Below are 16,411 nucleotides of genomic sequence, written 5' to 3' on the forward strand. Positions count from 1 at the left end.
TGGGGATGAATGCACAAATCTTCATAATTCAACCCCACAATGTTTGGGGTGTATTGAAAGTCCTTCATTGCAGTCAAAACTTCCTCTTTGATGCTTTGTTCAATCTTTCCTTTATGATCTTCCGCTCCTTCTCCTTCTTCTCATAATGATCGAGTTCAAAATGTGTGGTAAATGGAGGGTATGATTTTGATGACGTTGGAATATGAAAAGTAGTTTTTAGCTATGAGGGTTGAGTGGTAGGTGGGTTTTGAACAATTTGGGCAGGGATTTGATGGGCGGGAGGAAAAACCTAGAGATTGTTGGTATTTGGAGGAGTAGGTAACTTTTGGTGTGAGGAGCTAGCATGATGTGGGTTAGGGGTATTTAGGTTGATGATGGAGGGTTCTATTATTGTAGCGGTGGATGAATTGTTTGGAAGAAGTTCGGATGTCGGATCGGAAGTAGAAAAATGGAGTGGAGGTCTTCAATTGTCTGGAGTAGGAGCCAGATTTGTCAAATCTTGAGTTTTATCCATTTCAGCCCTCATTTCAGTAATCTGTTAGAACAATTGTGCAATCAACTTATTCTGTTCAGCAATGATAGGGTCATTCACAGTAATCTCGATCAAATTTGTGTTCTCAGTATTTTCAACCACTTTTCCTTTGCCTTTTGACAAACTTTGATCAGAAAATGAATCTTTGGGGTCTTTGGACCTTGTGAAGTATGGATGTAACTATTTTCTCGACACAGATAAGTTTTGTCTACCTGAAAAGGAAAATAACTCAAAAGACAAATGTGTTAGTCAGTGTAGAAGATAATGATACAAAATATAACACACATATCTGTAAAACATAAGAGTTTCTTCACTTGGAGATAAACTAGTCCACAAGAAAATGACTAACAAATAGAAATTTGTCTATTTGATTTGGGATTAGTGACAAAAAGTTGACTTGCATTGAGCCAATGTCCTTTTGTATCTTCCATTGACGTTCTTCTGATTTTTTTATTGAGATGAAATCCAATTCCTTGCAAGAGTGGGAAAAATAAAATTTCTCAAAATGGGGACCTAGCCTCTACGTATCTCTCGGAGGAGAATTCAGGTCCTACGTAGTTCGATTAGCTTGAATCTCTTTCGATTTGAGATGACGAATCCTTTTATGACATGAGAGAGTAATATTTGAATTTTAAAAGTGAACCTCAAAATTTGTTAGTAAACTAAAGACTCAAGGAGTGTTTGGACGTACTTTTGATAGTGACTTGATATTTGTGCTTAAGAAGTTCTACAAAAATTTCCAAAATAGTAGGCTAGAACATCTTCAAATAAAGCAGCATATTCAAACAAACAGTTATGACACATAAACATTTATTGCGCGTTTTAAATAGATATGTGACCCTTTTGTGCCAAGGGTAGGCCCAACGATTTGAAGGATGTATAACATCATTTGGAACATTCCATTTCCCCCAAAATCCAAATTTATACAAACTTTCTGAATAAATTGAATAGGGATACATAATAGGGAAAAGGGATACAAATAATCAGTCTCATGCAAGGGTACAATCCTAAAGTATGTTTCCATGGATAGTCTTTGGTCCTTGATTTCTTGTCATCTCTAGATGTCCACTCTTTTGGATGCAATGATAACTTGATCCTTCTTCCACTCGAACAAATTATTAAACTCTCTACCCCAAGATACAATGGTTTACCAAATGGTGTATACATCCTTCAAATTTTAACACATAAGTGTGATCGTCCATTTAGGTCGTGGGCTATTTTTTCACTCAAGGTGATCTTTCTAATAGGCCCAACATGCATTGGGTGTTGTGTCGTCTTAGTTCAATGTGCTAAATTGAGGGATTTAATTTTGCTATACGCTAGTTGACTAAGAGTGGAGTTTATTTGAAGTGAACCGATGACCCAAGCGGACAACTTGAGCTGGGGCAGTTAGCGACCATTGACCATTCAGTGGCCAACTACATTTGCTATGGTACCCCGAGAAAATTTTTGGTTAACAAACGTCTGCGACCCGCATAAAAGTCTTTTAAGTGAAATGAAGAGAGTCGATTGACGAAATAGATGATATGCATGCAATGATAGTTAATATCACTATTTGAACAGATAAAGCATATATAAGGCAAAATAATTCAACAAATATTAACAAATAGTCAAAAGATTCAAATCGTTATGGTTAGAACCTAATTAAATCCCTAGTGAAGTCGCCATTTCTGTTATACGCTAAAAAGAAATAAAGACTTGTTTTCAAAGAATCGATTTTCAAGAGTCTCCACTTAATTTTTTAAGAAAAACTCAAGAAAAAACTTTTGATTTTCCAAAAGATTTAAACAAAATAAAATCAATTGAAATAATGGGGTTCGGGGTTCAATTTACATTTCGAGAAGGTGTTAGGTCCTCGAAATATCCACTAACGTGCGATTGACCTACGACTTGACTAGGATTTGACTAACTTTGAGAATTAACTAAAGGAATAAAAATTATTTGAAAATAATTTAACTTAAACACTTTCAAATAATTTAGAAAGGAAAGCAAACTTTGTCAAAAATGACCAAGTAAAGAAAGGTGATTAAATAAGATTTATTTACATGAAATAAACTATCACAATCAAAAGTGAACATCTTTAGGGGATTTAATTAAATTAACCAAACAAATAAAGTTAAGTTAAGCAAATACGATGATAAAAAAATGTAGAGTAAAGTAGAGAATAAAATTGAGCTTTTGCCCAACTTCAATTTGTTGGACTACTAGGCCCAAGTTTTTGTTGCGGTTTTGGGTTTTTAGCCCCTTTTTTCCCTTCCCTAATCATCTAATGTAAGGTCTGCTAGCAATAAATGGGTTTCAGCCCAATGTTTTGCTCCGGAGGCCTCTTTGGGCCCTTTTTCAGCGTATATATAAACATTGTGTAGTAGTGTATATTTGCCTATATACTAGCTCCATTTCCTGTATATTTGCTTCCATTTGGCCTATTGCTGGGCAGCGACTGAGACGATGAGACTTGAACTGATTTCCAGCACCACTAATGAACTCTAATGGTTTCAAAAGCTGGAAATCGTTAAGCCTTTGAACTCCTAAATTTGTCAAGCTTTTCAGTCAAAAATCATATCATTATCAACGAGAAAAATTTGTGTTCTTAGAAGGTCCCCCAAAGTTTCCTTCTTTTTTTCTCCCCGTCTAACACTAAAGGGAGTGAGGGGATATTATAGAAGAAATTAGGGCAAAATGAGTGCGAAAACCGGATGGATTCAAATATGAAAAATTAAAATCTTTTACCCATTCCCACAAATTCCTCCCCAAAATAAGAGAAAAGGCTGATTTTTACTACAAGTTTATTCCATTTTGAAAGGACGAGATAGAAAAAGCGAAGATGGCACGGCACGTATGGGCTAGTACGGTTGGCGGCGTTTAGAGCTACTGCTGATGTTGATGTTGCTGTCAAGTCTTACATTGCTTTGTCTGAGTTTGCTGGACGATTTTGCGAATTTTGTTTGGTCACTACTATCGTGATTCGCTAGGCGAAGAAGTCGCCAAAGGCACTTGTGTTTGGAGCGTTCTATTGTTCTTGCCTGAACATAGAGAAGAAGGGGTGGAATCAGGTCGTTTTCAGTATTGTTGGTTAAAATTGCAATTAAGATAAATAGCCAAACGAATTGCAATCATAATCAATTAAAGTTAAGAATTTGACCAAATTGAATTTAATTCACAAATTTGGCTAAAACTTAAAATGAGAGGAATTAATATAATTAATTAACGAGCTTCTTAATTTTAACAAAATAAAATAATTGACTATATTATAAATTACTTAATCCAAAAATATAAACTATAACTAATTTAATAAAATATTTAACTAAAGCGTAAAATCTGTTGAGATGATTTTTTAATACTTATAAAATATACTAATTATATACATAATTATATAAAAACATATTCATTGTTCAAAAAATATATAAATGACGAAAATTAATTAAAAATAACTAAAAATTTGATTTTAAAAAAAAATACTAATCATTTTAAACCATTTGTAATTTAAGAAGCTTGATAATTAATTCATATAGTGGAGGGTCAAAATTATGTGTCAATAGAAAGAAAAACTGATTTGTTAGAATTAGTTCATACTGGTATTTGTGAACTTGGAGGAATTTTAACTCGTGGAGGTAATAGGTATTTTATCACTTTCATTGATGATTTTTCTAAGTTTACATATGTTTACTTGATGAAAAAAAAGTGATGCTTTTGAAAATTTTAAAACTTATCTCCATGAATTGAAAATCAGTTTGGTAGAAAAATAAAAAGAATTAGAAGTGATAGAGGCCATGAATATGATTTAAATGAGTTTAATTCTTTTATTAGATCATTGAGAATAATTCATGAAACTACTCCTCCTTATTCTCCTTCATCTAATGATGTAGAGGAAAGGAGAAATAGAACTTTGGTTGAATTAACAAATGTCATGCTTATTGAGTCACATGCACCATTAAATTTATGGGGTGAAGCTAGTTTGACTTCTTGTTATGTGTTGAATCGTGTTCTTCATAAAAAGTCCAAATTGACACCTTTTAAATTTTGAAAAGGTAACAAGCCAAGTTTGGGATATCTAAGAGTTTGGGGTTGTCTAGCCTTTGTGAGACTAATGGATCCTAAGATTACAAAGTTGGGTAAGAAAGTTAGTACTTGTGCTTTTCATGGATAAATGCTTCAAATAGTACTGCCTATAGATTTTTTAATCTTGAAGATAATATTATAATTGAATCGTGATGCTATTCTTCACGAGAATAAATTTCCTTTTGATTCTAAAAATAGGGGGGGGGGGGGGGGTCAAAGGATTGAACAAAATATTTTGTCACTATCTAGTTCTTCTACTTCTACTTTTAAAAATAAAGAAATTGATGATTTTGAGTTAAGAAGAAGTAAAAGAGTTAGAGCAGAAAATGATTTTGATCCTGATTTTTATGTGTTTAATGTTGGAGATGACCCTCTAAATTTAAAAGAAGCTTTATCTTCACGTGATTTCATTTTTTTGGAAAGAGGCTGTAAATGATGAAATGGAATCACTAATTTCTAATAAAACTTGGGAGTTAGTTGATTTACCACCGGGTTGTAAAACAATTGGTTGCAAATGTGTCTTAAGAAAAAAGTTAAAATCGGATGGATCTATTGATAAATATAAGGCTAGACTAGTTGCAAAAAGTTTTAAACAACTACAAGGCCTAAATTTTTTTGATATTTTTCTCCGGTAACAAGAATTACATTCATAAGACTTTTAATGGCTATGGCTGCATATTTTGATTTGCACATTAATCAAATGGATGTAAAAACTATTTTTTAAAATGGAGAGCTAAATGAGGAAATTTATATGAATCAACCCGAGTATTTTGTTGAAGCAGGCCAAGAAAGAAATGTATGTAAACTTACTAAATCCCTATATGACTCGAAACAGGCACCAAAGCAATGTCATAAAAAGTTTGATTCTTGCATAGTTTTAAAACAAATGAGTGTGATAAGTGCATTTATCATAAGTCATGGAATATATCACATGTTATTATTTCCTATATATTGATGATTTATTGATCTTTGGCTCTAACAAGAATGTTATTGATGAAACTAAAATTATTCTTAGAAGCTATTTTGATATGAAAGATCTTGGTGAGACAAATTTTATTCTTGGAATAAAAATAATAAGAACATGTGATGAAATTTTCTTTGACCAGTCACATTATGTGGAGAAAATTTAGAAAACATATAACTTTCTTAATTGCATGCATGTTGAAACTCCTTTTGATTCAAGTGTTCACTTATTTCCCGTTTAAAGTGAAAATGATGTAGTAAATCAAAAGGAATATGATAGCATAATTGGAAGTTTGAGATATGTGACTGATTGCACTAGGCCTGAAATTGCATATGTAGTAGGAGTACTTGGTTGGTTTACAAGCAAACCAGGTAATGAACACTTGCATGCTATAACAAGAGTGATGAGATATTTAAATGGAACAAAAAATTATGGTTTGAACTATCAAAAATATCTTGTTGTACTTGAAGGCTTTTCTGATGCAAATTGGAACACTTTATCAGGTGATTCATGTTCTACCACTGGTTATATATTTACTTTGGGTGGTGGTGCTATTTGTTGGAAATTAAAAAAGCAAACTATACTTGCTAACTCTACCATGTAGGCTGAACTAATTGCTTTAGCTTCATCTAGTGAGGAAGTGAATTGATTGAGAGATTTATTATTTCAAATTCCTTATTTTGAAAAACCAATTCCTCCTGTTTTAATTCATTGTGATAGCACTGCTGCAATTGGAAGAGTTCAAAACCATTATTACAACGATAAATCCAGAACTATAAAAAGGAAACACAGTAATGTAAGATTGTATTTGACAAGTGGTACCATTAATGCTGATTATGTCAAATCTTGTGATAATCTTGCAGATCCTCTTACTAAGGGTCTTATTGAGATAAAAGGTCTAGAGAACATCGAGGGGGATGCGATTGAAGCCTATAAATCCTTGAGTCATACATGAGGAAATCCAACCTAGGGACTAGAGATCCTATAACCAGGTTCAAAGGGAAAACTAATCATATGATGACTTGTTGTGAAAAAATGCACTATTTTTTTTCTCTCCCTATGATGTGAGTGCATTGTATCCTGTAGTAATTTGTGAAAGTTGAGTTTACAAAACTTTTAATAAAAATTTGTAGCCCATATGAGTGGAGTATTAAACTTGCAGGAGCACTCTCGACATATTTCACCTATATGAGGTCGCTTCCTATGAGAATGGGCTTATTCTCAAAAGCACTTATGAAACCGGGATAACACAAGGCCGTAATGTGTTGTCTTTTAAAGCTCATATTAACTTGATTATTTTTAGGCAATGATATTTTATTTTCCTTAAGCAGTAATAGTTTAAGTCTGAGACCACTACAACCCTGGAGTAAAAGTTATTGTTCTACTAAGTGGAGGTTCAATGCAGAACACACCTTCATTATGCATAGTAAGCCTTCCTTTAGCTGGTGGACTCTCTTAATAATATTAAAATGAGTGGGAATAGTTGGTTTGTTAGCATTTTGATACTAATATTTTATAATATTAATTTTCTTAGTTTTGGGGTCAAAATGTTGCATGTCCAGGTTGCTGTCATTCTACTGTGGGTGAGAGGTTTTCCTTTTGCCGTTGTAACATTTATGTTGGTTCATTACTCCTACAGTTAGTGCATATATGTTACTAATATTTTTCTAGCAGCATTGGCAGCATCTTTTAGCCGTTAGTGCCATCACTTCTCCCCCATTCAATCTACATTATCTCACTTTTTATTCCTCCATTATACATTGTAATCTATGTAACCTCTAGGCCATTTATCTTCACTATTTACTACCACATTATCTTCTTATTTATTCCTAGGAAGACTTCCTCAACCATAAATAGTGGTGGTCTTCATTTGGTTTGGAAACACAAAAAATTATAGAGTGCATAAAATTTGCCAAAAAGAGAGCTCTTATTAGTTGAAGAGAGGTGTTCTCTTTGTGGAGCTTTGGATTCAACTCTTGTCCAGAGTTTTTTGAGTTATACTTTGTGATTAGGATGTTGTATCCCGGAGGGAACAAGTCAAGAAGGACTATTGCTGGACCGGTAAAAACATTTGTTGTAGTGGCTTGAATCTCCTTAAAGAGAATGAGATATCCGCGCCTCAGCATGAAGAGATCTTTATTTCTTCATTTTATATTCAATTGTAATCTTGCAATTTTGTAATTTTCACTAACAACTTTAAATTAAAACAAGTCATAAACATTTATATGACTATAAATTATTTTTCGGAATAGCAAGAGGATTGCAAGAGCCTAATTAATGATTTTCTTGTCTTCGTGTGTAGCACAAGAAAGATAGACATGTAACATCCAAATTATAATCATTATCTATCAATAGCAAATACAAAATTCCTGAATATATATATATATATATATATAACAATTCATTCTAGTTTACTTTTTAGGTATAAACGTCTAATTATAGATGTGGAAATCCAGGACCTCTTGTTTTATATTTCCACTTGTTTTCTTGTTTCTATCAAAAGAGACATCCATCTTTTATCTACTAGATTATATATTGTCTTGAAAAGCAGTGTGTCATCATATTTCATGCTTTGGACGAACCAACCTGTGACTGTTTTGTCTAAAAACACTTTCTTCGTTTTAATTTATTTATTTGATATTGATTTGATACAACATTTAAGAAGATAAAAAAAAAATTAAATTTTTATAGTCTTAGACTAAAGATATATATGTACATTGTACAAAATATTTTTAATTTTGTAGTATTAAATATATCATGTGAAAAAATAAAATTAAAGAATTGTCAAAAAAAATGAACTATATTATAAAACTAAGTTAAAAGAGCAATAATATAGGTAACAAAGTAGACAATAAATATATAAGCACTAGAAATAGGGAGACGAGATGATAGATATTCTTATTCTTCCAAATATACAAGTGTATACAACATGAACTCTTATGCCTATATTTATGGTTTTACATAGAGGCCTACAAAAAATTAGTCATAAACATGACATCAATATGAAGATAATGGAAGAAATTATGAAGGTGTAAGGTTACAAGAGTAATGGTCATAAATGTGAGAGTAACTTCTTGGTGTTGTGGACATCCATATTATAACATTTTATAACAAAATGGACATTTTTTTAAAATAGACAAAATAACGAAGTAAGACAAACAAATTGAAATGGATGACATAAGTTTTTTTTAGGCCTAACCCATCAGTGGCCCCTTAAAGTTGGCAACATTTCGTTGTGTTGACAATTTTTGCTTACATGGCATAATGAGTGTATCATACTCATTGACCTACACGTCAAATGAATTTTTAATTAAGTTTTAGTTATTTTTTCTGTTCTTCTTCCCTATTCACAGTCCCCATTTTTGCCCAAGTTAAATTTGAATGAAGGTTTCAGTAAAATGACGAAGCACATTTCACTAAACTAATTTTTTTTTTTTTGAACTAATAAAAATCTTCTATTCACTATCAAGCTATTTATTAGCCAAAAGAAAAGGAAGAAAGTGATTAGCATTTTTTTTTAAGAAAAAAATTTCAATGGTGTGCAGATTTAGTGAGGATAAGCGCCGCTGGGGTATTTTGCAGAACATAATCATGTAACACCCATGAAAATTTATGACCTAAGACTCGAACCATTATTCGTTATGAGTGATATTTTACCAAGGAACTTAAATTTTCTTAAGTATTAAGGTCATTAGATGTAGCACCTTGAGTTCCAACAAGAACTAAAGATAAATTCACTCAAGTCATTCTTAAGTTCTTCTAAGTTTTGGGTCAACTTCAAATGACCAAAATTTTAGCACAGGATGAGTCAGGAGACCCATAAGATATCAAATGAAAGATCTCTGAGACCTTTTTCCAAAGCCACTAAGTTCGCTAAATTTCGAGCTTGGATGAGGGAGATATGACCGTTTGAGTGCATCCTCTCTAGATAGGGCCTTTCAATCCGAACTAAGGAGGGGTATTTTTGTCTCTTCCTTACCCAATCAGCTTAAAACGAATTTTAGTAATATTTTAGGGGAAAATATGATTTGGGTCAGTTTTCTTAAATCCAATACGCTTAGGGTTTTAGAAGAGAGTTCAAGAAGAGACAAGAAGAGAAAAGAGGAGAAAAGAGGGAAGGTTCAAGACGATTAAGATTCTTGCGATCTTCGAGGGGTATTCACAAAGCTTTTATCCTAAGAGGTATGTGAGTTCTCAGAGTGTTGGGTTCATTCACCCACACACTAATCATGCTATTTTCAGTGCAAATTCGTTCTTAAAGTTGAAGGATTTGAGCTCTTGAAGTATTTTCTTGAAATTCCTTTTGTAATCTTGATTGTTGGGGTTTCGGTTATTTCTTGAGATAATCGTATGGATTTTATGAGTTGTTTTTGAGTAGATTCTTTTTTACATTGGTTGGGTATTCGAATATAAGTGATTGGGGAAGAAACCGTTTGATTTTAGGCGAGTTAGGGTCAGAAAACGAGAAAAAGCCGTCGGGGTTTTCGGGGTTGGGGCCTTGTGCCCTGTGCCAGCCAGTGCGCCCCAACCACACCTCTGTAGGTAGAGGGCTGGCGTCCTGCACCACTCAGTAAGCCAGGGTCACCTGCCCCCATTCTTTCTCCGTCGTTTTGACCGTCTGAGTCCTTTAAAAAGAGTACCTTCAAGCCCTATCGATTCTAAACACTCTAAACTACTTCTAAACATCTTGAAATCCTTCATAACATGAATCACAACCTTGAATTCATAATTCAAATTCACGGTAGAGTTAAGAGTTAAGTCTTGAGAGTTCTTTCATACTTCTAAAAACTTGTTTCTAGACTCGAGCAAGTGAGTATACGAATGAGGAGAATGTACTCATGAGTCTACATTATCATCACGAGATCCTTCATATCATGAACCATAAATCTTGAATTCATAATTCAAATTCAAGAGAGTGTTAAGAGTAGAGTCCAAGAAAGTCTTTGAGTTCAATTGTGAATCCTTTGAGATCAACTATCGATTTCAGCTATGTTTTGAGGAAGTAAGTATGAGAATGAGAAGAGTAGTATACATGAGTCACATATTGTTATGTAGACCCTCAAGTCAAGTTTATCAAGCCAATAAATTTCGTATGAACTTTGTAAACCGAGCATCTTTGAGAGGAGTAGTATCTTCAAGTTCTAAGTCTTGAGTATTGAGTTTCTAACCCTTTTGAAATTATATTCCTAATCATAGGACTATTGGATGTTACCCATGAAGTTCTTGAGTTAAGTTGTTCATGCCCATAATTCCGCATGAACCCTATGAGTTGAACATTCTTGAGATGAGTAGTATCATAAAGTCCTTGAGTTGAGTTGTTCATGCCCATAATCCCGAATGAACCCTATGAGTTGAGCATTCTTGAACATAGTAGTATCATTGAAGTTCTTGAGTTCTGGAGTTGTTGAGTTTCGAGTATTGAGTTCTATGTATGGTTATTGAAAACCTTGAATTTAGTCTTCATGTCCATAAGTCGGCATGAACCCTATTTTGAGAAGTCTTTTACAATTTTTTCTAAACTTGTTTTAAGACCTGAGCAGTTGAGTTTGAGAAAGACTAGAGTTGAGTTCATTTTCCTTAAAATGATATATGGGAACTAATAATTCCCAAGAACAAATGTTTTTACATTTAAGATGCGAGGAAACATCGATTTCCAAAAGAGATTTCATGAGTAGTTTTCAGTACCATCTCTTTTAAGAGAGATTTTTTAGTAATAATTTCAAACCACAGAAAGAGTTATGTTTTTAAACATATGAGCTAGTTATATTTTTGCGAATAGTATTGATCACCAATATGGGGACGAGTTCAGATAACTCAAAGTCCTCATAAACCCAGTAGCTAACGTGGGTAGAAAGGGTCATACTTTTTAGATGATTCCTTAATGTTTTTCAGCATAGACTAGTGGATCCACTTAGTAGTAGGTTTTATACCTTGGCAAAGTATTGGACAGTTCTCGTAGCATGGGCTAGACGATGTATTATCAGATACCTTACAGTGATGGTTGTCGATTAGAGAATCTCCCACAGAGTTATATTGTATTTTTAAATACAAATTGGGTTATTATTGTATTTTTTAATACATTGAGTTGCAATCTACTGTTTTTAAAAACTTTCTGTATATTGCATCTTTTATTGTTGATTTATCCAGAGTTGAGTCTCTTATTATTGAGTTGAACTAAGTTTCACAGAGTTGAGTCTCTTAATATTGAGTCGAACTATGTTTCTTTGAGTTGAGTGAGTTGAGAAGAGAGAGGTAAGTATGTTTCTTTTCCACCAGTTCAAGCTTATGTTTATGCTTTAGACTTCCCCTCACATGATCCTACATTCCATGTACTGATCCCTTTTTGCCTGCATCATTTTATGATGCAGATACATATAGCTAGGGTCATCAACAGGCGCTTCATTGATACCACTTGCAGTTTGAGTTAGTTATGGTGAGCCTCTTTGCTTTCGAAGGATTTCATTTACTATTCAGTTTTGTCAGCATATCATGGGTCTTGTCTAAACTTCCAACTTTTTCATTTAGTGGCTTCATACATAGACAGTAGAGTTTGAGAAGTCATTTCATTTAGTTTATTAAATATTTTAAAGACTTGAGTTACCTATTTTTGGCTAGTTGAATATTTATTATATTCAGATTTAATCATTTGAGTTAGAGATTTTTATTTGAATTCTAAAAATTTTATCCAGTTTTAAGCTTTGTATGCTTGAATCAGTTTTCTGCTTGTAGTCAGCCAGTCGCTTGGGGACCAGAAATGGTTCTCGATTGCCGGCAACATCCAGGGTGTAGGCTCAGGTAGTAAAAAACTTTGTATCATAGCACAGAGTTCAAGTATCCTAGGGTGTCTATGAAACCATGTCAGTAGGGTCTTGTGTATGGTTGTGAGGGGCCCACTTCTATAATTGAGAGACTACAGACATTTAGGAAAAGTTTCCCTTCTTTCATACTCTTAATCGTGCAATAGAGTTGTGTCATAGAGATTTATTCATACTCGTGCGTTTCTCAGATTCATTCGACTACCCCTCATACTAAAGATGGTTAAAAAGCAAACTCAGTTCTTTATTGATGAGTTCTTCTCAGCAAAACTCTTCAGGAAGTCCTGAGACTATAGAGGGGCTTAATAGGAGCTTGTGAGTGAGTTAATTGTAGAAACTAAAAAGAATGCACTCATGTTCATATGAATCATGCGTTTCAGCTAAAAGCGAGTTGTACACTCTTCCCTAAACTTTATTCAGGTAAGACCTTTAAGTGGATGGTATGTTTAGAACTTGGGTAGTATTTTCACCCTAATGGATAGTATGTATTACAAGATTATGATTAGTAGTAAAGAGTTCCCTTAAGTTAAGGGAAAAACATGCAGAGGTATAGAAATCTATCAAGGGGAAATAGTGATGGGGCAGATTATGTTATTGCAATCATGCACCGAGTCAGTTATAAGTGCTGAGTTACTTTATGAGTAGAATAATGAGTAATAATGTTGTTGAGAGTTCTTGATAGAAGGAAAAGGAATAGTTACTAGTCATGATGAGATATAGTACATTTTTAACCAAAATAGAGTTAATGTCGATGTGCCATCGTGTTAGAGGAGATTAAGTATGTGTGTTGAATAAGAGAACAGAGTATTCATGAAGTGATAGATCTAAGCTAGGCTTATGATTTGTTGAGAGGGTTATGATGTTCAGAAGGTTATAGAACTGATTAAGTAATGAGGTATAATGAGTGGCAATTAGTACTTAAGTTGTGAAAAAGGGATTTAGACCAGTTTAGAGATGATGGAATAGGTACATAGCTTTCAAGTGTCATTTTTAGACTTGATAAGATGAGAAATTAAGTCAAGTGTTGAGAATAAGATAGTAATGAGTTCAAAAGAGTATGGAAGATATCTTTTCAGAGGTCCTTTTAGTAATGGAGTGATGTTAGAAGAAGAAGGTTAATGATCTTATCATGATGGTGAATGGTGTGATAATTCCATTTAAGGTTATAAATATGGAGGAAGAGGAGGATGAGGTTTCACTATGAGAAATAGTTAAATGAGAGCCATTAGTTGGTTCCGAGTAGTAATGCAGAAAATTCTAGTTTGTATGACAAAGATGATGAAAGAATGAGAATTTCTTAAGGAGTTGGTTAGTAGGAGTCCATGGAGTTGTTAGAGTACTAAGCTTGAATGCGGTGTTGTTAAACATTAGGTGGTGTCATGACCCAGGGGTACCCCCCCTAGATGTAACATGGCGTATAGAACCCTCAAGGACTCCATACAAGCCACTAAGCTCTCATAACTTAAGAAATAGAACAATAAGATTAAAATGGTTAAAGTCCAAAACATTTTTGTAAAACGAAAGTGGAATTCTAATACTCATGTCTCGACATAGCCATCTAATACAATAGAATGAAGTTGGGCCTAGCCGATACACCAGTTCAAAATGGAAATACAAGAAAGAAACCAAAACAATAGCTCCTTCCTTGAAGCATGAGGACTCACCAAAGCTCGGGTAATCACGAACTCAACTATTAGCCACGAGACCCTGAAACCTGTCTATCGGACCATATATTTGGGAAAAATGTAGGCAAGAGTATGTGTTAGTACAAACAATGTACCAAGTATGATAGCCATATATAAAACAATTAAAACATGTTAAAAAGGGACATTTCATTTCATGACATGCAGTTGACCAAGCTAAAACATAATATGATAGAGTTATAAAACATAAATAATAAACCATGGTCAATACAAGCTAACTTCTTCTTTAACATCTTTAAACTTATATATGATACTCCTTGAGTAACCGTAGTTCATTTTAATTATGGGGAAATATCCTTAACCGACATTGATACCATGTGAGCTATAATATGGAATCCGGTGTCTACCCCGCACCGAAAAGAGGTGTTCTACTTGCCTAAGGTGGAACCTTGAAATTCTAGCTTAAGTGGATCCACTAGCTAATCAATATGTGGGCACATAGTTATGAGATAAGGAGATCGCTACTAGAAACCCGACCTCTACTAATGGGAGAGCTTCCATCTCATGAGATTAATCACTTTGGAAACCCAACCTCTACTAACAGGAGAGATTCCACCTCATTGTCAATATCCACTCGGTGCTAAGCATAAATTCCCATGGAAAAGTCATTTCTACTTGACTTGATTGCTCATGAAAAGGTAACCTTGGACAACCAATTCAAGCTAGTTTCATTAAGATAGCTCCTAGTCTTTGATTCAATTAGGTGAGAAAACCTTTCAACCTAAGAATCATTTCTATGTGAGAAAACCTTTCACATTATGCTAGTATGTGCTTTAGTGAGAATATCCTTTCACAACACAACATAATCATCATTGGTACTTTACTCTAAAAGCACCCTTAAAACATTTGTATATAGATTCATAAAACAATACATAAGTCCATAATTTACCTCCTTGAGGTCAAAACCCAATTTCAATCATCAACTCTCAGAAGACATGGGTTATAAATGGATTTCATCATATATACATGTAAAACTAGTAATACATGCACAATTTCGTAAAACTCTTCCTTGAAGATCAAAATACCTCAACCTATAGTTCATAACTTGAAAACATAAGGATCACATGGATATAAGGGAATTCATCATAAAAGCATTTCAATTCATGACTTCATACTTAGAAGATCATATGAAAGCATTTAAATAAAAAATGATAAGAACCCATGCTAATTGAAGAAAACCCTAACTCAATTGGGAAAATCTACCATTTGAAATAGAGAGATTTAGGAACTCCATGGATGAAAGGAATTCGTGGATGAAAACTATCATACCTTACTATCAAAGCCCAAAGAATTTGAAGTATGGAAGCTTGCTCTTGAACCCTAGCTTGAATATCCTTCGTCTTCTTCTTCAAGTTCTAGAAAGAGAATATTTGAGAGAAATTGGTTTTCTTTTGTGAATTTGGACGAATGAAGAAAATGGGGTGAATTTGGGGGTTAAAAGACTAATATAGGGGCCCTAAATATAGGCAAAACGACGTAGTTTAGGAACTAACTAATTAGGAAAAGACCCAACTGCCCCTAATAATTAACTGACAGCAGCGACCCACGACACCCCATCGACGGACCATGGATGGATCTACGGTCCGTTGTGCATGTCTGTTAGTAGATTTAGAGAATTTCGCCTGGACCAATGACCACTTTACCACGGACCGTGGACCCACCTATGGTCTGTAGGTCCAGCCGTGGTTTATGGCCTGGACAAGTTCCCTGAGTGGTTAATCCATGGACCTACCTATGGTCTGTGGTTCAACGCACGGGCTGTGGTTCGCCACCGTGGATGGCACCTTGTACTCTGCAATTTGCTAAGCTTCCCTCTTTCGAATCCGGGGTGTTACAATATCTCCCCTTTTGGGATCATTCTTCCTCGAATGAGATTTAAACTGGTTCTAAAAGAGTAGGATAGGAACTAACAACCCAACCTAACAATGCAATGAATACGACCAAGAAGGAATTATCGACTCCAAGCTAGGACGTTCTCAAAACATCATAAGAAGATGAAACTAACCCTAACAGCCCATTATGCATGCAATGCTCATAAATAAGGAGGAAACATTAACTCCTAGCTCATCATACTCAAATGCATCAAAAAGGAAGTAGGAACTATATCTATCAACCCAATATGCATGAATTCTCAAAATTTCTCATGTTCAAGGAGGAATTACCTTCTCCAAGCTAAAAACATGCTCAACACAGTCTCATGAAGCCTCTATGCAATTTACTCCCAAAAAACATAGCTAATGCATGCTCATCAATTCAACTCATGAAGTAAATAGGCAACTCATACTCAATGCACAACAACATGAGGAAAATACATAATACAAACTCATTTCTTTCAAAA

Source organism: Solanum verrucosum, unplaced genomic scaffold, assembly GCF_900185275.1.
Source record: "Solanum verrucosum unplaced genomic scaffold, falcon-dt-bn FXZP01000123.1, whole genome shotgun sequence".
Lineage (NCBI taxonomy): Eukaryota > Viridiplantae > Streptophyta > Magnoliopsida > Solanales > Solanaceae > Solanum > Solanum verrucosum.